The sequence below is a fragment of the Hermetia illucens genome, chromosome 6 (genome assembly GCF_905115235.1).
Source record: "Hermetia illucens chromosome 6, iHerIll2.2.curated.20191125, whole genome shotgun sequence".
NCBI lineage: Eukaryota > Metazoa > Arthropoda > Insecta > Diptera > Stratiomyidae > Hermetia > Hermetia illucens.
The window spans coordinates 38,751,605-38,775,808 of record NC_051854.1 but is presented as its reverse complement, the minus strand read 5'-3'; positions in this window follow the sequence as shown (position 1 = coordinate 38,775,808).

Genomic DNA, 24,204 nt, shown 5'->3' with positions numbered 1-24,204 from the left:
TTCGCTCGGGTGACAGCGACCGCTTTCTTTGCTTCCCGGTTGGCATTCTTATAAATTTGACAATTAGCAGGCGTTTTATCGTCGAGAAATTTGTGGTAGAGGCGTTTCTTTTCACGGACCTTCATTTCAACATCATCATTCCAAAGCCAAGTATCTCGGTTGATGTACCGCTTATCCGCTTTGGTGACCCCGAGGGTTGCAGAGGCCGCTTTGTGGATCGTGTCTTTCATTTGGTTCCATGATTCTTCCACATTCGTAATGGTTGGCAATCGTATGAGTGAGACCGTTTCTTCTTTCTTCTCACCAAATCGCCACCATTTAATGCGCGGCAGGCCAGTGCGTTCCTCACGCTGTTTTATCGGTGGCTTAATTCGCAGGACGACAATCAACGGCCGATGTTGAGGTGCGATGGTCTCATAGGGAACGACTTTGCAATCAATGACAGTGGTAAAATGTTGACGTCTTATGAGAATATAGTCGATTTGCGTTTTATTGTTCCTACTATAAAATGTGGGAAGATGAGACAATCGTTTGATGAACCATGTATTCATAAGTACAAGGTCATGGGTGTCCGCAAAATCGATTATACGCTCGCCACCTTCATTGCGCGCTCCGAACCTCTTTCCCCCATGGCACCTGTTACCGTCTGCCTTTTCACCCACATGACCATTAAGGTCGCCGGCAATGATTATGTAATCGTCAGCAGGCACGTGACAAGTCTTTTCATCGAGAAATTGCCAGATTTCTCGGCATCAGGTCGACCTGTCTGTGGTGCATACGCGGTGAAGAAGTGAAGAGTGCGATCAGCTGATATAATGATGAGCTTCATCAGCCGATCATCAAATCGTTCGACTTCTTTAATGGCATCACGGAAACCCTCTGATGGCAATCCCAACACCATATTGAGTGTGTGGGTTACCAAAATAGAGAAGTTTGTAGCCACTTTTACCGCGATCGCGTTCAATGTCGCAGCTTTTGGCACCAGACCATCGGGTTTCTTGCAGAGCGCAGATGTCAATGCACCTTTTCCGAAGGGCTCTTGCGAGTTCCTCCGTCTTTCCAGTTAGGGTACCAACATTTAGCGTGCAGACACGTATTTGTTTTGTTCGTTGTGTGCGGATTAACTTGCTTAAGTCCTGACGCCGTCCATGCATCAAGAACCCTTGCCCATTTATCGACAGGACCGGGGCCTGTCCTGCCGCGTCGACTGAAGTGGACGCCCTAGCATTTCTCCGAGGCTTTTGACTCAATCCGATCATCATGTTTGTAACGACATTCTATGCATTTTCTTGGTCGACCTATCGCGGGGCCTGTCACCAAGAGAGAGGATTAACTGTCGATCAGAATACTATTTTAGTCTTGGGACTCAGATCATGCCCCCACAGTCTTTAATCTATTGATGAAGAATACTTTGTCATAGCCTTGCAACACGTTGCCGATCTTCCAGTCTGCTCTGGTTGGAAAGTCCGCAATAAAGTACCTCATGAAGTTGAGTGCGGAGTTCACGAAGTACTTCGTCCAAGATGATATAATTAACGACATCTGTACCCACGTAGCATCGCACGCTACAGCGTATTTAATGTGGAGGTCCAGGTGAAGGAAGTGTAGGAGATATTTCTGGCAAAGTAACCAACGTTAGCAGTGATGAAGAACGTGACACGAGGCTACTTTTACACTGGGTACTGGGTACTGGGTGGACCGAAAGTCCGTTCACTTTTGAATCGATGCTGCAGCGAACAGCGACAGCGGAGTGGGGCAGAGGGGTTACGAAACGCAAAATCAGCGAATGGGAATCCAGTGCCAGGGTCATTCAGCCAAGCACAACGTGCGTTCTGTGTTCGCAAGTACTATCGAAACAACTATACTTCGAATATATCGCAACGAAAATTTGGTGCTCATTACATAAAAACGGAGTTCAATCGATTCAACTGCATTCACCCAAGGTTACTCTATGGACAGCCTTGTCAGCAAGAGGCATTATTGGTCCATATTTCTATGAAGATCAAAGAGGACATGCTGTTACAATGAATACGAAGCGGTATATTGTCATGCTACAGAACTTTTTCGCTCCAGCGCGACGAATTTCGATTGTTTTAATAACGATCACGTGGTCGAAGCAAAATTTAATTTGTTTGAGGTTCGAAGGAGTCCTGAGTCCACATCTACTTCATGACAAACCGTACCTCAAAAGTTGCCAGTATTCTTGCTGATAAAAGTTATCATAACCTTGAAGCGTATGAAAGGCTATTTTCGACTTTGGATCTTCCAACACTGACTTCGACATCTTTCGAAATCACAGAGTTTACCACTCGGTTTCTCCCGTTCTTCTTTGATTTTGAGATGGCGTTCGAGTCAACGAAGGGTGTATCTGAAATGGTTCACCTAGAAGGGTAATAGACAGCAGAGGATGTTTTCAGAGCGCTAGGTGCGGGAGCCATCTATCACGTGCCAAATTGGGGAAAATTCACGAGGACTTTGAGCTCCAAAGCAAGTTATGCCAGGGCTATACTAGATTAGCCATCACTTCTTCAATGTTACCGGAGGAAGCCGAGGAATTCGATTAAAACAGCAAAACACAAAATTCTTAGTCATATCGAGGCAGCATATGGAACGTGCTTGCTACTGTCACTCAGAAGCTTCCGGTCTTTGTCAGCATTTATCTTTATCATGCCATCGAGTAATATGACGAAACGGGTCTGAGTGTCATGGACAACGGAGCACCTATCAACCTCGGCTTAGGCCGAGATGAAATCTTGCCAATAACCTATCAAATAGTGTAGCGGCAACATAAATACTGGAGACAGCCCCATGGATGTTGCTACCTCCAGTATGGGGGAAGCCAACCTTAGGGTAAAGGAGCATTCTGGAGCCTAAAGATGGAAGAAAGCTAAATAAAAGAGCGAAGGCAAAGAGCAGCCTGTTTAAAAACATAGGCAACCACTCCCCGAGCCTAAAACTAAAGATTATTTAACTCCAAGTACTTGGATGTACCAAGAATCAGAAGCAGGAACACTACCGAGAATGGGTCACATTTCGCCTTACAAATATAGGAACGAATATATCCTGACGGTGGTCTAAACTTCAAAACTTGTGTGGGGTATGTTACAGGATGGACAGTGAATTAAATTCAGCCAATAAGTGAATATGATCAAAATTAGGACATAGATATGTCTTATAATCACTCACCGCCATCTAGGAAACGCCTGCATATAATAGGTCTCTATATTGGAGGTTTGCGGTGCAGACTTTCCAATAAAGAGGACGAGACCTAACGTTCATACAGTTAGGTAACCAATTTGTATGAGATAATTATACCAGTCGCGTATAAGTCTACCTAATAGTCACTCTACTGGGATAAAAACGTGAATACTGGAGGAAGAGGTATTTACTGAAGTCCGGGAATACCTATTAGAGCAGATCCTCAAAGTCATTGGACGGAATTTTGAAGTAAAACGGGTATGGCACGAAAAACTCGATCGTCAAATTTGAAGTTTCTCCACCAAATCTTAACACATGTGCGTATGTGATAGACCAAATGAATGAAGTGATGAACATCATCATAGACGATTGTGCTTATTACTTCAAATGACACTTCTGATATGGTTTGCAAACCATTTCTGGAAAGAATTCACAACGAAGGAATTAACAGAACCGACACATTGCCTATAAGTAGATATCGAGAAAAGGACGAACTATGATTTAACCAGACCAGGTGTAGTACTGACATTCTTAGGTGGTCTGGAATATCTAATTCCAATCCTATGTCAACAATCTTGAAAGTCGAAATGAAGGTTTCACGAATGTTGATCATAGAAATAAGTAGGAGCGACTAGGTATTTGGCTGGAACAAAGTGTCGCTCAGTTAATTTGACAGCGAATTTGGAAAGAATCAGTGGACAGAAACCTAAGATATTCGAAAGTTGTTCTATAACAAAACCAGGGTAAACTGGCTGCTTACTGGGGAAGGATCATGGATGATCAGCGATCATACACTGGCTATGCATTTACCTGGTGAGGTAGAATAATTACCTTGGTGCTCAAGAACCAACGATCACCGCGTTGTCCTCAACTGAACCGAAGTTTACAACCTTCGGTAGCTCAGCGAAAATTGTCGAGTACTTTTGATGTTTCAGAGTTAACCGATGGATGTTCCTGATTAAAACGAACGAAGTCTCACCTGAAACTATTTGTAATTATTCCATCAACCGTTTTTTCGTTGCTAGGGCTTCTTATTGTGTGTTAACGTTCTCCATTATTTCACATTAACAACCTTATTTTCTTCTCAGTGCTTGCGCGAAGCGCTAAAAGGTAAGGTACACCTTTATGTCAAATCATTTTTCTTCAACTGCAATTATTTATTTTATAATGGATTTCGATTGGTCGTGCCTTGAGATATTTCAACACTTGAAGGTTTCAACAGCGGTGTCTTTGCCGTCGAAGACTAAGATAACGCTGACATAAGGAGATTTTCGAAGGTGGGAAATCGGGGACATTACTCAACAAGAATCCTGTCAAAAACAGGAATTATTAGCGTATTAAGAGACTGTTAAAAAACGCCATGGGAATCATTCTAAACCGAGAAAATTAGATATCGTATAAGCTGAAATCGAGAGGCGTTGAAAGCCCCTTGTTTGCTTGTAAAAAGCGGCTTGAAAGGCAAAGGGAAAAGCGTTGAAAAGCAAAGTCCTACGCCCACCCGATCTATTCTTCAGTCCTTGCTGCCTAGACGACCAGCACCTCTGCTTTCAGGCAAAAATCAAAAATTGGATTGCCTCAACAAATATCGGAATTTAAAGCGTTAAAATATTTTCAATATAAATCAATCAATGATTATTTTAATTTTCTTTTCAAAACGTTAATCACAAAACCCCTCCCGAAATCCTAAAACCGATTGAAATATTTTCATTTCTAGTATTCATCAACTCGAATATTCGAAAATGATCATTAACATTTTGTTTTTGTTATTGTTTTCTCCATGTATTCAATCGTTCGGCAATGTGCATGCATGCCGTGTATTAATAAATCAGTTAAGATGTTGCAATTAGAGACGCATTTTTTGTTGTATGCAAATCTTATGGAACTTTCAAGCAATGGGTGTCGGCACAATGGTTTCAGTTTGATTGATTGAATCGATTGTAATATACCAAAGAGACGTTTGCAGCACCAGAAGCAAGATTCTAAAGAGGTTAGGTATTAATATACAAAACATTCGAAAAAAAAGGAACAATTGGATTATCCAACGCAGACCACGAATAAAAAGACGACGTACAGAAGATGAATTGGGGGGGGGGGGCTTCCTAAATTTGAATTGAATGCTTTCTCACAAATATACTGCAAATGTTAATTAAAATTTGGAAGTGCATCTAAACTTTGCAATTGCTTAATAATAATAATAAGTAGTAAATATAGAAATTTCGAAAACGATCATTAACCTTGTTGTTTATATACCATATAGATTTCATCATGCCGCATGCCATTACTCGGGTTGCTCCAGTTCTTATTTCTGTAATCTTCGAATACCAAGGGTGTGGTGTGAGTTCAGTTCAGAAGTTCAGAAATTTAAACGGAAAAGCAGCAGCCGCTTGAGTAATCGACCCCTGCACCGCTGCACCACACATACATGAAGTAGGAAACGGATCCAGAATGGAGCCTTAAGAGAAGGACCGGGAGAGCAGCAGAGCTGAGAAAACATGAAGAATTCATCAGCACGTAGTTAAAAGGTAACAGCCATATTTTGGTAGCTGGCAGATAATTAGCAATAATTCTGAATCAGTTAGGAAATTCGCTGCAGTGGTGTAGAAATCGGAACATTAGAGAAACGGCGGTAATTACCTAAGTTTCGCGTATTCCCTCTTTTCCTTCTCCTCCCTTACCTACGAAACTTGCAATCTAAAGGGTCATTATCCAATTTTATAGTCTGAGGATACTAAAGCAGAGTGGGAGCCTTAACGGTTGCGCCTCATGTACGCCTAAGGCAGGAGAAGCCTCGATGGAGGATGTGATTCGTCGACCTCGATCGCGGTACCGAGGTCCGGGTATTTAGGGCTCTACTCGTATGTTGATGCCGTTATTTTTGTCCATCTTTAGCTCAAGTGTTAACTTACGCCCCCCTACCCCAAAAATCGTGAGCCAGGGAGGGCTCCCAGCCGACGACAACGGAAGGCACTGCGAAAGAAGACGATGTTTCTTGAGAATGAGGATATAGGCGTTGCCACACCACCAAATGTGGCGACATCTAGAGAAATCGGAAGCAAGAAATCGGAACTTTCGGAATAAGCTGATAACCCCGGTGAGATTCACGCTGAACTCGCAGCAGACTTTTCAGTTAGCGGCAGTTTTCATATTAGACTACACTTATATCTAGAAACATAAAGGTTAGTCGAATTACCCTGCAGCATGTCAAAGCCTCTTTCCACTTACTGACAACAAAGCCGGCAAAATTGCAAGACTGTCCTTATATATTTCTGGTCCAAGAGCCACGGATTCTTTTGAATAAACTCTGTGGTATTGGATCAGTAAAGGGGCCTAGGATCTTGTTTTATGAGAGATCCTCGAGACCGAGGGCCTGCGTCCTGATGTCAGAGACAACCATGCTCAGACAATTCTGTTCCTAGGACATTGCTACTGCCCATGATTCTTTGTGCTCGACGCAAGAACTAAAGGATATGGTGGGTTGTGATGGAAGCGCTTGACATATTTGTTGCGGCAGTAGCAAATGCAATCCTAGAGGGGAAAAGATATTTGATTTTATCACTTCAGCTGGTCCGAGAACCGCGAACATACGAATAATCTACACTTCAAAGTTGATCAGAGACTGGCGAGTGTTAGATGAAGTCTCACTCTCAGGTCACCATTACGTCGAATTTAGTCAGACAATTGCAGGTGAACAGTGTGTAATACAAAGATGGAATCCCAGGAGACAAAATTCAATGAAGTCTTTAGCACCAAAGTGGAGCTCCCTAGGCGACTAAAGAGTCCTGTGGGGATAGAAACTCTGAAAAGCACACTTTTAGAGGGCTTTGAAAGGGCTTGTCCAATTTCCCGGGGTAAAACGGTTCCATGGTTGAATCGAGGACTGCAAAGACTCAGAAAATCAACGAGACGACGACTTCTAAATCGTGCTTGCAATGAAGACAATGGTATTATTTACAAAAAGGAGGAAACTGAATGGTCTTTGCCTTGCAGAGATGGGGGTTACAACCCTTCAACTCCCCGAAGAAGTGAAATATCTGGGAATTGTTCCGGACAAGAAGCTTCTTTGGAACAAACATCTAGAGATAACGATGAAACGAGCTCTCACGGCTTATCGGCTATGTATGTAGGTGGACCTTTACCTCGACATAGGGACTTAGACCTCAGGTAGTAATGGGGATATATGTTGCTGTCATTAGGCCGATGTTCGCTTATGCATCCGTAGTGTGGTGGGTTTAGGGAAACAAAAGAGTTTGCCATGTAAACTGGCAATCCCTTGTAATTTGTTTATTCAGAGCATTGGAATGAAAGCAGCTCATAGACTGTTTCGATTAGATCTATAGGGAGACAATAAATGTGGGAGCACAGAGCATTGGAAGAGTTATTGGGAGAACTCAATCCAGTTTTCACAACGCCTTCGGATTCTCGGATCGCCACACTGTTTGGTAGAAGAAATGAAGTTATCTTGAAACACATACACCGATGGCTCGAAAACAGAACAGGGTTCTGGAGCAGGAGTCTACCTCTCGATTAAGAAAGAGAAGTGGCCTTTTCTCTTGGGATAGTATACAACGGTCTTTCAGGCTGAAATGTGTGCGATCCTAAGGTCGACAACCAGGATCACTTGAATCGTTCAAGAATGTGAAAATCGATTGAACTCTGCTTCTAGATTGAATACGGTGGAATGAAACTCGAATGCTTTAGCGAAAGAGGGTTCAATATCTCCCATATCCGGACGGGAACTGGCAATTGGGGTGGCAGTAAGATTGGCTAATGTTGCTAACAAAAACTGGGAAAAGCCCTCCCATAATGACTGGTGGTTGGGTTTTGATGCTGCTAGGCACACCAAACTTTTCCTGACTGGCCATAATTCACTAGCTGGGCATATGTTTAGAATAGGAAATCTCCAAGATGGTACGTATCCATCCTGTATTGAGGAAGCGGAATCCACGGTATATTTTCTATGTGAGTGCCCCGCCCATGGACGCATCAGACATTGGATTTTTGGTGCTGATGTGCTACAACTGCAGCGTGTAGCACCACATCCACTAACGGAAATCTTGCGGAACATAAACGAATCCAGAATATTTCGGGGGAGTCGAGTACAATGGATCCCTAGGATCTGAGTGCTCAGGAGCTTTGCCTCTCCCCCACCTCAAGCGTACACACATCCCGCCCTATTGTATCCTACTCTTCTAGAAATTTACTTCAAACCTTCCCTCTTCACAGCGGGAATTGAATGATTTTGATACATTCAAAAAGCTCTGGAAGCAGCCACAATGCTTTCCTTCCTGAGAACCTGTACGATGTTGCCAAGGTTTCTGTGGGGTTTGCTGACTTTAAATCTGTTGATGGTCTGCGAGGGGAAGTCCTGAATGACCTGCTAGTGATTGGGCTGCATTTTCTATCTAGAAGCAGCCACAATGCTTTCCTTCCTGAGAACTTGTACGATATTGCCAAGGTTTCTGTGGGGTTTTCTGACTTTTAATCTGTAGATGGTCTGCGAGGGGAAGCCCTGAATGACCTGCTAGTGATTGAGCCTCATTTTCCCTCTGTGTCTAACGTCTCTCGAATTTCAGGATACGCTTCCGACAGTGGGTCTAGGGTCGAGGTCCTGCTCTCCATCATACAGCATGCAGTTGGGGGTTTACTCCCTGGAAATGTGATCCTTCTGAATTTCACCCCACGTACTATTGACATATACATATATGGGTTTGATTAGCTTTGAAATATCGGAGTGTTATGCCATATAGTCTGCTGCAAGTTGGCGTTCACAAGAAGCAATTAATGGTATATCAAAGACAACCGCAAAAAGTCGAACATACATACTCATGTCCACACGAACAAGTAATGAATGCGGCCATTAAGTAATTCCATTCATCACTTCTCGCCACGGAAAACTATGAATGGAGCAACTGAGCATAATAAATTTCCATAAATGTTTAACCAATTGAACTCTCTCTTGCGGGCAGGGAGCTGCGAGTGCCTGCAATAGGCGAATTTAGACTCTAAATATAGAAAGACCTTGAATTTCTGTATTTTGAATCCGCAAATGAGGTCGCAATGGTGCCATTGAAAGTTGCGAGTAGGCAATGCAGCCAAAGAGAGAGAGCTGAGTGCGCGCTAGACAGCGGCTGACGGCAGGTATTTGTACGAGTGTGAACTGAGCGTTCCGATAATAACAACAATTATTATTGTCTCCACATAATTGCTCACGGTAGGTGGACCACTCGAGCGGCCACTTGCCCATTCCCGCTTTTCTTGTAGATGCCACGTTCCGCGGCTTCAGCTTTCCGCGCGACTCTTTCGCAACTCTGGGAATGGGATCGTGGCTCTGTGGCGGCTAATTTTCAATGGCTAACAAACAGCCCAACAACGAGCGTAGACCATAGATGAAGATTGCGCAAAGTAAGTACGGGACGAGATTCGCGGATCTTACGTATTCCGCGGACGTGAGTGATGGCCAAGCGCCACATGATTTTCATTCATAAATTTTGTTTTCTCCTTTTGGTCAGGTCGGGTTTAGCGTCTTCTACCTCTTCTCAACTTTTGTGGTCTGCATCGCATACCATGCCGCCATGCCTCACAGGTGAATGTATGGCTTCGAGATTATCGAACCCTTGCTGAGTTCTCAAGTGATCATTTTAGTGACTAATTAGCTAAGATCGTGGCTGATTTGCCAATGATGTACAGAGCAAAATCTTTTAACCCTCTTACCTTACTACTCTTAGGCCAGTCTCTCATTATGTTTACTGAGTTCAAAAGGACCGAAAAGCTTTTATCTGGCCTGGTCTGACCTGAGGTCTTAGGGACAGACAAAACCTTCACATGTCTTACGGAACATGAGGACGCTGGTTGGTAAGAATATGCTGGACAAATTCCTGCGATCGCTTTAGGTGCATTGTCTAAGTCCGCCTTCCATTTCCCCTGCTCGGAGAACTGTGACAATTGGGAGGACGTCCTTGATATCACCCTAATAACCGACAATGGGATTCTTAGGGAGGACGACTGGGGAGTGTCTGACTAGAGATCCTTCTCTGACCACAGTTGGATACTCTTCAGTCTAGATCTCGCCGCAAAGGTCTCCAAGCCTTTGGAGACCCCAGGAGAATCGACTGGAGAAAGTTTGGTCAGGTAATTAAGAACAAACTCTCCGGTGCGCAAATTGATAAAATTGGCACGACAGACGAACTGGAGTCAAAGGTCGGGGCTCTGGAGAAGGCATTCGATACCGCCTTTAAAGTCCCGTGCCCTACTAAGTACAGAAAAAAGACCCTGCCACCGTGGTGGAATGAAGATCTCTCTAGCCTCAGGAAGCTGACCAGAGAAATCTTCAACATCTGCTACAGGCAAAAATACTGGTAGCCATACAAGGACTGCCTGAAAAAGTACAAGTCGGCCATCAGAACCGCCAAGAGGCGATCTTGGCTGGACTATTTTCAGAACATCGAAAGCACAAGTGAATCCGCGAGGCTCAGTAAGATTCTGTCCAAGGAACATAAGAGCCCATCCTTTCTTAAAAAGTCGGCAGGCTCCTGGACGGAATCTTCTAGCGAAACCTTGGAGCTGCTGGTTCAAACGCACTTTCCCACCAGCGTAGAGGACGGTGAATCAGAACCTTGCTTGGAGGGTTTGCAGCAACCCCAGCTGTACGAGACTATCAAATTGGTAATTACCGAGGATAGGATCGGCTGGGCTACAAACAGCTTCTCCGCATACAAGCTTCCAGGTCCAGATGGCATAATGCCAGTCATGCTACAGAAGCAGCAGGAAAGGGTTGTGCCGTGGCTTGTTGAGATTTACCGGAGCTGCATCTCTTTAGGATATGTACGGCAGTCCTGGAGGCGCGCACGAGTGGTTTTTCATACCGAAAGCGAGCAGGCGCGGTCATGAGTCCGCGAAGGACTTTCGACAAATCAGCCTGACCTCTTTCGTGCTGAAGACCCTAGAACGCGTCCTGGATATTCACTTAAGGACGATTATGGAGAGAACGCCTTTCTCTAAGTCCCAGCATGCCTATCTCAAAGAAAAATCCACAGAAACCGCCCTCCACGAGGTAATTCGCACGGTTGAGCGATCGCTGAAGTACAAGCAGTATACCCTTCCTGCTTTCTTGAATATAGAGGTAGCTTTTAACAACGTCACCACCAACGCCATCAAGGAAGCCTTGACCGGTATTGGATTGGAGGGATATCTCACACATTGGATTATATCCATGCTGAGTAGCAGGATAATCCAGTCGGATCTGGGAGGCAACCGCTTGACCAGAGCTGTGAACAGAGGCACGCCCCAGGGTGGCGCCATCTCACCGGTGCTCTGGTTAATAGTAATGGACAAAATTTTACGAACATTGGAGAGCAGCGGGGTGAAGGCGATGGCGTATGCCGACGAATTGGTGATGTTAGTATCAGGGATGTTTCTGTCCATTATGAGCAACGTCATGGAAGGAGCGTTGCGGAAGGTGTGCCCGTAGGCCGCAAGACGCGGACTCAGCATAAACCCAACCAAAATGCAACTGATGCTATTCACCACCAAGACAAGGATACCTGAATTCCATCTACCACGGCTGAATGAACAAAGATTGGTTCTTTCCTCTAATGTAAAGTATCTGGGTGTAATCCTGGTTCCTAAGCTAAATTGGAGGTTGAACATAGAACTGAGGATTAAGAAGGCCTGTACAGCCTTCCATGCCAGCAAGAAAACCTTTGCAAAAAATGGAGTCTCCGGCCGAGGATGGTTCTCTGGATGTACACCGCTGTAGTGCGTCCGATCCTAACGTACGGCTCTATTGTATGGTGGTAGGCTTTGAAGAAAAAATGCAATAGGACGAAACTTAATAGGATGCAAAGAACCGCGTGTCTGGGTGCTACTGGGGCTCTGCAGTTCTCCCCGGCAGGTGCTCTCAATGTCCTCCTGCATCTCCTCCCCCTAGACCTCCACATCAAATATGTTGCAGCGTGCAGTGTCGTCAGACTACGTGGATCCGGATGCTGGGCAGGGAAGTCCTACGGCCACAGCAACATCCTAGATGAAATACCTCGGGAAATCTGGGCATCCCCCACGGACTATGTCACATGCAAGCTGAACTTCACGAGAAACTTTGCTGTGGACCTTCCAACCAGGGTAAAGTGGAAAACCGGCGGCGTGTTGCAGGCCTATGATACAGTATTCTTTACGGACGGATCAAAGATGGCCTATGGAGTCGGCGCGCGGTTTTTCTCGAATACACACAGTGTATCCAAGCCGTATGGTCTCCTAGGTTTCGTCAGTGTATTCCAGGCGGAAGTACTGGTGATATTGGAAGTTTGTCAATGGCTGGAGCGTGATTCGAGCCCCAAGCGTAACATAGACATTCTGACCGACAACCAAGCGGCCATCAAGGCCTTGCACTCAACCACGACATCTTCCAGACTGGTGGGGCAGTGCACAGATCCCGCTTAACCGTCTGGGCGGCACGCTCAAGGTCTCCTCTGGGTTCCCGGGCATAGGAACAGGGGAATGAACGGGCTAACGGATTGGACAGGCAATGCTCTGCTCTTGTCAGTCCTTTGGCGAATACAGTCGGTGTTCCGCAGGCGGCTGTCGGGGGCCAAGTCTACTCGCACTACCTAGCAGCCTCGGGCGTGAGATGGCGAAGGCTTACAAGCTGTGCCAAGTCAAGGAGAATTTGACCCGCTTATAACATAACTTGATCACGAGAGCTCCTGTGCCAGACGCGTGCAAATGCATTCAAGATTACGGCGGTCTGCACGGAGCACTGGCCCATAGTGGACCATGCCGCTAGGCTCGGCATACCCTACAACTCGCATTGCCCAAGCTGCGGAGAAGGAAAGGAGACCCTCGTGCACTTTCTCTGCGATTGCCCAGCTCTGGCTACAGTCAGGCTGCGGACACTGGGTAAACCATTCTTTGGGTACCTCAGAGAGATTTCTAGCTGCAGGGTTGGAGAGCTGCTTTCTTTCGTGAATGCTACGGGCTGGCTCTGAAGATCCGACTCTCCAAAGCGCTAATTGGGCTCCTCGGAGCTGCACTGATACCTACCTACCTACCCTACCCCCCTCAACCACTCATAACGTCCCCGTCATGTGGATTAGGTAGTTTTTAGTTTTGAATCCCATCCAAACAAAGTTGGGAAGGAGGGAGAAGTGAGAGAAGGTCCAGTCTCAAAAAGCCCGTTAAAAAATCGCCTTCCCTCGAAAAGTTATGGCGCTTCAAACGGCCAGTATTTTGATATCATCATGTAATCTTTGATTTCGCAGGCCTATCGCTGGAGAGGAAAGTCAAAGACGAGGTATATAGTAGGAGGAAGAAGAAGGTCTCCAATAACACGTAAGACTTGTGGCGATCATCCCCCGCCGAAAGGATAAGGCGCTCCGAAAAGGGGTTATTTTCTTGTAAATAATAGGCTTATTGGTAAGACAACCATCATAGCGATGATGCTCCATTCACTCGGATGCGGGAGGAGTAGAGAGGCCAGGGGTCGACCCCCTCTGTAACGATGATTGGCCTACCAATAAATAAGCTGATTAATGGTACAAAATAGCCCCTTTTCGGGGCATCATAACTTTTTAAGGAGTAGAGACCGTTGCGGGTTTTTAGCAAGGACAGAAAGCCGGAAAATTTTCCTTTAGCCTACATACTTTGTTTATTCTCTCCCCCTCCGGGGATGGAGTAGACAAAACAAATTTAACCATGGTGATAGCAAAATACTCCCTATTTGAAACACCATACTTTTTTAGGGAGGGTGATTGCCGCCATTTTGTAGCGGACCTTGACAGAGGGATCACCCTGCTCCTACCTTCATACCCTCCTTTCAACCTGCGAGGATGAAGCTCAAAATTAAAACCCTTTGGTTTTGACATGGAAATAGCCATGTAAACACAAAGCCTTATTAAAATCGGTCTACTGTCTGTCTGTCCGTCACACGCATTTTTCTCGAAGACGGGTATAGCGATTGACACCAAATTTGGTAGAATGGTGGGAACTGTGGACGCTCACACATACAGCAAATTACATCCTTTTACGTTGAATTTAAGGGGGCTCCCCATACATGCAAAAGGGGGGCGTAACATTTTTTTTCATCAAATATAGTCATGTTGGGTATCAAATTAAAGTTCTCGAAGCCGGTCTTAGTTTTGACATTTGTTGGAAAGGTGGGGAATGCGGGGGGTTGAAAGTGATAATTTCTTTAAGGGGGTCATTCTCAGAAACTAACAAACCGAAAGATCTGAAAAAAAATCAGGAGGCTGTCGCTATATAGTGCTTGGGTTCCGAAATACCTTTCATACCGAAATCTCTTCAAATAATCTAATCTAATTTGCCGAACCCTCTTTGGAGCATGGCTCTTACGAGGGTTAACAAAAGTCAAAGCTTCTTTACGGATCAATGAAATTTCTAAGCCCATTTGGCCATCGAAGAGATGATTGCATTGTTGTTATCTTTCAAGATTCGCTTCTCTACTTTTTGCAGTGGTTCCCACACGCAATGGATGCTTGTGTTTATGCTTAAAACCTCGTCTGCCCCTTCTTGGTCCGCATTGAATAAAAATAAACTTCCAATAAAACAAGAAAAGCAAACGAGGCTGACTCCACTGCAAAAAACAAGTTCGCTTTTAAAGTGGTCGCGTCGTGATCTTGGAAGATGGTAGCTACCGGAATTCCGAGATGGACGCGACCGGTTGGGTTCCGTTACAATTGCAAACACGTGTATGTCCACAGGCGTTTTACCTGGCCGACGATGTTACAGTTACCCACTCAGCGAGCGCAGCTCAGGTGATGAATATTGTAAATAACATTTTTTCGTTGTGTTGGTCGTTAAGTTACGTCTGAGACGGTGTTGAGATGCACTCAACGTTTTTCACTTAATACGTACGCGGTTCCTCGAAATCGGGGGGAAACTTTCTTCTTGGTGTGTGGTAACGCACAGAATTATTGTGGCCAATCAGCTGTCGTCAGGGGGATTTGTAAGAATTTTGGAATTAAAAAAATGTAATTTTACAAAATTCACCAACTAAAGCCGGAAATTCGGCGGATAACGCTGCAGGGAGTACCCGTGCCTATTTTGTCATAAGAAAGCACACTGGAAAAAAATGGTCCAACTACCGTCACCATCACGCCAAGATTAACATATTAATAATAACAATAATCGTTTGCGCAGCAGTCCATATGGGATCAGGTCCTTGAAGTGTTTTAGAGGACTTCATTCAAGACCGTAGCGGTACACTGCCGTACACTGTAGGGGGCAATGTTGTCAGCATTGCGCTCGCCCGAGATTATTACACATTATTATCACAGCTGAATCGATTAGTATCCGACATCCAGTCACGATAACAAATTTATCTGTCATCATTGAGATTTATACCGCAACCTTCCGCTACGACAACCTAGCGCTCTAATCACTTGAGGCATCCGTACGAGATCAACATATTAGGCACCTGGAAATGTCAAGTCCATTAAGACGCGCAACGAACCCTTATTGTATCGACAACAATGGTTTCATCAAGCATCAGGTGAGCGACGGTGACGGTGAGCGGAATTTAATCCAGGTCCATTTTTAACACTAATTTTTTGTAGTAATCACGTGCAGGAGGTTCAAGGTCAAAAGCCTGGTAATAAAGGCTTTCTCTTACTAGAAACAAGCAACCTACATATTTTCGATGAAGACCTGAGTAGCACTCATAAGAATGTGGTCTGAAAAGTTGCCGACCTAAACGTGAAAATGCCAGCACTCGTCAATAAAAGTTAGGAAATGTGGTTGTGCATCTTTTGACAAATACGTAACAAAATTTCAGCCATTTTGGACGCACGGTTGTTGTTTGACAATTGTTTGAGTGAGTCGATGTGAGTGTTTCTCAGCTGTCATTAAATATTTGTTTTTGAAAGGCAATACGCCTACGCAAATCACATCATAAGTTACCGCCGTGAAATTTTGTGCAGCTGTATTCAAACGTGGCCATACAAGTTTGGCAGGCGATCAAATTTCGGGACGTTCAAAAACTGCAACCATTGACGATAACGTCGTTAAGTTCACCAAATGGTGCTAAACGACCGTCGAATTAAAGTGAGAGAGATAGCAGAGGTTATGAATATGTCAAAAGAATCTGTTTATCGCAGATTGAATGAAGATTTAGGTATGAGAAAGCTGTCCGCGCATTGGGTACCGCATTTGCTCATGTTGGACCCAAATGTGTTCGAATTAACATTTCCAACGCTCTGTTGGCGAAGTCTAGGGGCAATCAATCAGAGTTTTGGCGAAGATTAATTACTGTAGATGAAATTTGGATACATTATTCTACAAAAATACAGTCAAAACAGTGGCCTGTGAAGAGAGAATTGGCTCTAAAAAAAGTAAAAGCTGTTTATCCGGCTGGGAAAGTGATGGTGACTACTTTCTGGGATAGTCATGGAGCTATCTTAATCGATTATCTTCAAACAGGAACAACCATTACAGGAGCATACTGCGTATTATTACTCGACAAGTTAAAGACAGAAATTACGGAAAAATGGCCACATTTGAAGAAAAACCTTTTCCCTCTTTAGGCGACATAACTTAAGAGGGATGACCGCCGCGATTTGTTCAGAAGGTTGAAAAGAAGGACCTCTCCGTTTCTTCCACCTTATCATCACTACTTCTTCCAGCAATGGTCTGAACCCCATCGCTGCCCGCCTATTTTTACATCCAAATAACCCCCATTTGAGGGTTCATAATTTGAAAGTCTTTCAATAGGGTTAAAAAAGAGGGACCTTCCTTTCCGTTCCGCATATTTTTGCGATTAACTTCCCCTTCCCCAGCGGCTAGGGTTGAAAATTCAAACTTCAACATGATTATATGCAAAAGATTCCCAGATATTATTTTTTAAGGGTAAGCGATCGCCGGAAATTTTTATCACAGCTGTAGAGTGGGAGGGGGTTCTCTTCGCATTCCTCTTCTTAACAACAGATGATAGTCCTTCTGTTGACTGTTTCGAAGAATAAGATAACGGAGGTGGTTTAATTTGTTTGAAGAAAAAAATATTTCTCTTTACTTCTCGTAAATACCAATATTTCGGGAACAACTTATTCCATTCATCAGTGCTGAATTATACCATGCATTTGCATTGCCACTAGGAAATCTAGCATTAAAAATTTCATGACATCTTTATTATTATTATTATTCTGTTAAGGGAAAGTCGCACCGCGTCCTTGAAGAACTATTGTGCCCCTTTTATTGGTTACAGTGTACCTATTGATCATAGTATCTTAAGCAGGCCTGTAACCGTTAGGAACTTTAGTATGTTCCCCACTTCCAGATGTTTCAGCTTTGCATCTGGTATGAAGTGTTCTCCCAGATGTATCGACCTACTTTGCACAAGTGCCGGACACTGTCCCAGGACGTGTATAGAGGTTTCGTCCTCCTCCTCACCAAACCTACAGGCAGTGTCCGTAGATATCCCTAGCTTCTCTAGGTGATAGTTCAGCCGACAATGACCAATGAGAATTCCCACTATGATTTGGAGGTTCTTTTTGGTGAGGTTTAAGCAATCCTTTGTACGCATGGGTTCGTATCCCCCAATAAGCACCCTGGACTACTCCATCCCTGGTAGGCCCGCCCAATATAGTTCCCTCAACCGTTTCTCTTCGTTTCTTAGATTCCACAGAAGGGTTCTGGCCCGTGTAAAGGCATCCCTGCTCCCTTCTTGGCTAGTTCATCCGCTGCCTCATTGCCTTCCAACCTGGGACTCAAAGTATCCAGACCTTGTTGGACGAGCCGAGTGTATTCAGTCTCTCAAGGCATTCCCATACCAGTTTAGAATTCAGCTGGTTGGTCCTAAGTGCCTTGAGCTATGTTCTGCCTCCTGTAGTTCCAGATTAAAGGAGGCACATTTGTCTATGGCGTAAATTTCCGCCTGGAATATGCTAGTATACCTGCCCATTGGCTCAAAGTACATTTTCCTTGGACTAATGACACCGGCACCCGGTCCCTCTGCTGTGAGGGATCCGTCAGTGTACCAAGTAATCAGTTGCTGGTTTAAGTCGTATGTGATCTATCAGGGTCCTATTTCATGAGCAAATAATAATTTCCTGGGACAACTAGAATTTCCGATTCATGTTTTTAGTAAGAGAAATGAATTGAAATCTAAAATCAAGAAAATGACAGATTTAATGGACGAATCATTCAACTTTTTCCGAATAAATTTTAGCTAAACATTTACCTGAAACTGAGAAATTAAAACGTTGGTGAAGCTTACCTGAAATTATAAAGAGAAAATTGGTTAAAAATATTAAAAAAGCAATAGTGATATTTTTCGGCTAAATTTAGTTCATCTTTCCTGAATATTCCATTTTATGAACACTCATTGTAATGGGAATTCACAATTTTCCAAAGAGTGCTCAAATAAGGAGAAAGACAAATCCAAGAAAAGACAATGTTTAGATAAACTTTGAGATATCGAGTTCAAGTTCAAAAAAGATAGTTGAAGCGCAGACGTTCTATCAACTCAGTCCTGTTGTCTGTTGCGTGAGGATTATATGCTGTGATCTGTTGTTATTGGGAAGCATCGTTTTGAAAGTGAAGCAAGGAAATTTTACTTCCCTACTTGGTGACAGGTGGCGGCAGATTATCATAAACTGTAGAAACATGAAAAAGTATGTTTTTAAGGTTCTACCCATTTATTCAACAAACACCGAGAAGGTCGAGAGAAAGAGTGTCTAAAAGAGTCGGATGGCGTCGAATTTATATCCTTGCCGATCCATATAGTAACGTTACTTTGTTGAGCATATCAGCTGTTGAAAGGCGTTGCCATGTTGGTGCTATCATGTCATTACCATGTCGCTACACTGCTCCCTCCTGAGTAGTTTTGACAAACGTTTTGGGAGCCAAACTTATTGGTCGTTGGGCTGCTTCCGTTGGATTAGATGTTACTTCGAAATAGGCAGGTTTTAGTCGCTCGACGCTGATATTTGTTGCTTTGCCCTGAATTTCGATTTTAAGAACGTTGTCGGAAAGTCTTTCTAACACCTTATATGGTCCTTCGTACGGATGCTCTAGCGGCTTCTTCACTCGATCAATCCGCACGAACACGTGTGAGCATGTAGAAAGATCCTTGTGGACGAACACCTTCCTTCTATCATGTCGAGAGATTGGCGTTGCACGAACTTGCGTCATATGGTGACGAAATTTCTCAACGAAAAATTTCGGATTGGGAGGCATTTCCTCGTCAAGAAAGAACTCTCCAGGAATGCGAATCGTTGTCCCATAGACTAGCTCAGCAGCTGTTGCGCCAATATCCTCCTTATCGCTTGTACGAAGACCGAGCAAAACCGTTGGCAACACTTCGACCCATTCACGGTTGTTGTGGCACATAATAGCTGCTTTCATCGATCGGTGCCATCGCTCAATCAATCCGTCAGAAGCAGGATGGTATGCAGTGGTTCGAATCTTTTTGCAACCCACTAAGTGCGTCAGCGACTGGAAGATCAAGGATCCGAACTGGGATCCTTGGTCCGATGTTAATATAGTAGGTGCTCCAAATCGTGAAATCCAGTTGGTGTAGAATGCGTCTGCGATAATATCTGCCGTAATTGATCGTATCGGAACCGCTTCAGGCCATCTCGTAAATCTATCGATCATAGTCAATACATACGAGTGACCTTGTGATTGCGTTAGCGGTCCGACAATATCGATATGTACGTGACTGAATCTCGTGTCCGGCATATCGATTTGGCCATGCGATGGTTTTGCATGTCGTCCAATCTTACTTCGTTGACACGCTAGACATGTTCGTGCCCACTCGAGAATGTCCTTGGACATACTACGCCAGACATACGAGTATTTTCGGCAAATCAGCTTCTTCGTGACGCGTCCGCTTGGATGAGATAGTCGGTGAGTAATCTCAAATATTCTCCTCCTGAGAAGTATTAGGATATACAGCCGTATTTGGGAAGTTGACACGTCGCAGTACAACATTGTATCCTTGTCGTCAACTCGCAACTTTTTCAAATCCAAGGTCGTTTCAGAACGCAGTAGATGTTGGAGTTCCTCATCGTTTCGTTGCGCTGTAGCTAATTCTTCGGGCGTTAAGGCAACCGGCAATGTAACAGCACTAATTCGGGACAAGGCGTCTGCTGTAACGTTTTCCTCGCCAGTGACGTATATGATATTGGTCGAGAATTGGCCGATATAGTCCAGTTGCCTTAATTGCCGTGGACTAGCTTCATCGGCTTTCTGTTGGAAGGCAAACGTTATCGGCTTATGATCGGTTTTGATTAATAACGGACGACCTTCGACCATGTAGCGAAAAAACTTGACTGCACTGTAGATTGCTTGGAGTTCTCGATTGTAAGTGCTGTACCTACGTTGTGTATCGGAGAACTTCTTCGAAAAGAAACCGAGCGGTTCCCAAACATCGTTGTTCCACTGTTCGAGAACTGCTCCCATAGCCGTGTCCGATGCGTCTGATTTGATGGCCAATGGTGCATTCTCAATGGGATGTCGTAGTAACGCAGCGTTGGCAATTTGCTGTTTGCACTTTTCAAATGAGACATCTGCTCGTGGATTCCTTTCGATTTTGCGTTTATCCCGTTTTCTTGCATCAATGAGATACTCGTGGAGAGGTGCTTGAATTTCGGCTGCATTCTGCAACGATTTTCTACAGAAATTAACAGCTCCTATTATAGAAATCGTCGCAAATCGGCAATTGTTGACGGTTTTCCGAAATTCAAAATGGTTTCCACTCGTCCTGGAAGGGGCTTGATGCCATTTTCGCTCACCAAATATCCTAAATATTCGGCAGAAGATGTTCCGAAGCTGCATTTATCGACATTGATGGATAATCCGTATTCACGGGGTCGATTAAATATCGTCAATAAGTGCTTCCGATGCTCCTCGTTCGATTTAGAAGCGATAAGAATGTCATCGATGTATGCATAGCAAAAGTCCAATCCGCGGAGTGCATGATCAATGTACCGCTGGAAAGTTTGTGCGGCATTACGTAGACCGAACGTCATTACTCGGAACTCAAAAAGCCCAAAAGGAGTAATGACAGCTGTTTTGGGAATGTCCTCGGGTGCTACAGGAATCTGGTGGTATGCTCTTGTCAGATCAATCGTGGAAAATACCTTGCATCCACTCAGTTTGTGCGCAAAGTCACTAATGTGAGCGATGAGGTACTTATCTGGGACGGTGATAGCGTTCAAACGCCGATAATCTCCACATGGTCTCCATTGTCCGTTTTTCTTCCGTACCAAGTGTAACGGGCTCGCCCATGGGCTACTCGATGGTTGGCAAACTCCCTGTTGTAGCATGTAGTCAAATTCGGCCTTTGCTTCGCGCAGTTTTTCGGGCGTTAATCGTCTGGGTCGGTCAAAAACAGGCGGTCCTTGAGTCAGGATATGGTGGTAGATATCATGAGCCATCACTTTCGCTCCGTCAGATGGAATTGTGATGTCGACAAAATCTCTCAGAATCTCATGATAACTTTCGCTAGACTTCAGTGTTGTCATACCACAAGTTATGGTGTCGGTGAGCTTTGCGATGCAGGATAAGTTGGTCCTTTCGTCGATTATCTTCCTCCTGCGTAGGTCCACTAATAAGCCATAATGGTGCAACAAATCGACACCGATTATTGGTTGTCGAACATCCGCTAAAACGAACCTCCAGGTAAACGGTCGTCGTAAGGCGAGGTCGAGCGTTATGATGCGATGTCCATATGTTTTGATCGGCGTATTGTTGGCGGCATAAAGCTGAAATTGCATTGGCGTGTGCTGATTTTTGTCTTTAGGCAAAACTGAAATATCAGCACCAGTATCCACCAGTAAATGCATGCCGCTTTTCCGATCGAGTACTAATAATCGGCTGGGTTTACTGTGAGAGGGGTCGTCCTCGACCGCCAAAATTCGGGACGACGAATTTAGTTTCCCGAAGTCGCGGAATTATTTTGCCACTTATATGGCGGTCGGCAATTACGCGCTTGTTTCCCAAACCGTTGATGAAAGAAGCAAAACCCTCGATTCCGTGAACCTGATCTTTGCCTTCTGGTGCTCCGTTGTTTGGATCGGGACCGGTTGCGTGTCGTGATTTCCAGTCGGTCAATTCGGCTCAATATTTGCTCCAAGACATCACTTTCCGTGGATGCCTTCTGAACGGTGGAAATGCAAGGCAGTTGTTGCATCTCGATGATTAAATCCGCCATTTTCGCCAATTTATCGACGTCTGCTTCGTTAGAAATCGCTAACACCATTTGAATGTTTTCGGGCAATTGCTCAAATAGCAACGATCTTAGCATGGCGTCAGTTACCTGCTCTCCGCCAGTGTTTCGCAAGTCCTGCAGGTAATGCGATGGTCTCTTTCCTTCCAAATTCTTCCCTTGGAAAAGTCGTCGCAGCTTGGATTCGACGGACTCTGCAAATGCTGCCAATATCCTCTCCTTCACGGCTTCGTACTTATTTGTTGCCGGAGGATTGCGTGCTATCGAGATCACATGCGGAAGGATTTCCGGCTCGGCAAATTGTATCACGTACTTAAATTTTGTTTCGTCCGACGTGATGTGATTAGTGTGGAACGCAGCCTCTACCTGCTCAAACCAAAATGCCGGGTCGGGTCGATAAAATGACGGAAATTTTTGTATGCGTGCCGCTTCCACGAATACGCCTGCTGGTCGATTAGCTATCGGCGGCCGGAAATCACTCTGAAGGGATGTTTTCGGCGTCTCTGGCGATTTGGATTCGGTGGCCATTTTGAAACTCGCGCTTGGTGTAGATTAAACGTATAGAAATTTAAGATCACTGCACTTTTTATTTTAACTCTAGTCGTCGGGGTCACCAATGTAGAAACATGAAAAAGTATGTTTTTAAGGTTCTACCCATTTATGCAACAAACACCGAGAAGGTCGAGAGAAAGGGTATCTAAAAGAGTCGGATGGCGTCGAATTTATATCCTTGCCGATCCATATAGTGACGTTACTTTGTTGAGCATATCAGCTGTTGAAAGGCGTTGCCATGTTGGTGCTGTCATGTCATTACCATGTCGCTGCAAAACGCCGAAGAAGGATAGCTCCCGAGTTTACATTACGTTCGAAGAGGTTCTCACTTCAAATTCGCGGTCTGATATAGCGAAAAAGGATACAGCAATATCATTCAAGGATTAACTTTGTTTAGTGCTTGTCAAAAATTTGGCGAACATTCCGACAACTAATTGGAGGTAATTTTGGGCGAAGATAGGATGCTATGATACCTGTATGTGATGAAATTATCACTTCAGTAGCACCATCCAAGATGGATTGTGAAAACAGATCACCTAGGCCGCCATTATGAATTATTTATTATTGTTGTCTTACGATCCATAAGTTGATAATTTTTATGGTGTTCTTGTTTTGTAGAACTTTTTAAACATAAGGGACTGTCTGCTGAATTGCTTAAAATCGCCACCATATAAACTTTAAATTTTGTTTAAGAATTGAGAGAATGCTAAGTCCGTCACCCACTTGATGGCGGACCCTACTAGTTAGGAAGCAACTTACTTCCACGGTTGTGGTCCATGGACCCCTCTGTCTTCAGCAAGCAAGATGCAAAAATTAGACTTGCGGTTTTGTCCAAAGCAAAGGTAACTCATCAGACGCTGCCTCACCTCTGCCCTGGGTACAGCGTGATATTTGCTTTCTTATATAAATTCAAAAATACGACATGTGTATGAATTATAAGACGAAACCGCCAAATAAAGATTTCTTGTTCTTTTTCTTCAGCCTTTGTCCCGTTCACAAGCCAAATAAAGATTTAAGAACAAATAACAAGAACAGCATTTTGTTTAGTTATTGAGTGAGTCCTAAGTCCGCCACCTGCTTGATGGCGTTTTATCCTATTCACCAAGACAATGCGCCGTCTCACATCGCTGTGGTTGCCATGGCGAAAATCCCCGAACTACAGTCTGAACTGCTTGACCCTCCTTATTCACTAGCTCTAGCCCCGAGCGACTTCTTTTTGTTCCCCAATCTAAAAATTGCGCTCGGAGGACAACGATTTTCGTCAAATGAGGAGGTCA